Raw genomic sequence first — 677 nt, 5'->3', positions numbered from 1 at the left:
GTGGCAAGTACAACAAAAATACCGAGTTTGGTACAAATTGGTAGAACGGTTACCGAGATATATACATATGATCATAAGTGGGCGGTGCCACGCCCATTTTCCAAAATTTTATCATAAACGTATTTCTTGGTAAAGAATTGTTGCAACCATCAATTTTGAATAAATTAGCTTCAATATTTACTGATTTATCGAAGATTTTGTATTTCTCGAAATTACCGTTATATGGGATGTGGGCGTGGTTATTGTCCGATTTTAGAAATTTTCGGCCAGTTGGTATGCTGTACCAGGACCAACAACTGTGCCAAGTTTGGAAGAAATTGGTGCAGCGGTTACCAAGATATACACATGTAACCATAAGTGGGCGTGGCTACGCCCATTTTCCAAAAATGTTTAATATTATTATTTTTTGTGTAAAAAGANAGGCGTGGTTATTGAGCGATTTTAAAACTTTTCGGCCATTTCGTATGTTGTGCAAAGGCCAACAACTGTGCCAAGTTTGGAAGAAATTGGTGCAGCGGTTACCAAGATATACACATGTAACCATAAGTGGGCGTGGCTACGCCCATTTTCCAAAAATTTATAATATTCTTATTTTTCGTCTAAAACTTATTATAAATGTCCATTTTGAGTCAATTTTCTTCATTAGTTACTAAAATATTGCAGTTTTCGTATTTCTG

At 35.8% G+C, this 677-nt stretch overlaps 1 protein-coding gene across 1 annotated transcript in view; it reads left to right on the top strand.

Annotated features, from left to right (window-relative positions):
- LOC108376080 (probable serine/threonine-protein kinase dyrk2) overlaps window positions 1–677 on the top strand; it is a gene marked incomplete at its 3' end in the record, with an annotated part of 19822 nt that overhangs the window by 1740 nt on the left and 17405 nt on the right.

This window comes from Rhagoletis zephyria, unplaced genomic scaffold (genome assembly GCF_001687245.7).
Source record: "Rhagoletis zephyria isolate East Lansing unplaced genomic scaffold, Rhagoletis_zephyria_1.1 Rzeph_scaffold_09855, whole genome shotgun sequence".
Classification (NCBI taxonomy): domain Eukaryota; kingdom Metazoa; phylum Arthropoda; class Insecta; order Diptera; family Tephritidae; genus Rhagoletis; species Rhagoletis zephyria.
This window is presented reverse-complemented; position numbering and strand designations above follow the sequence as displayed.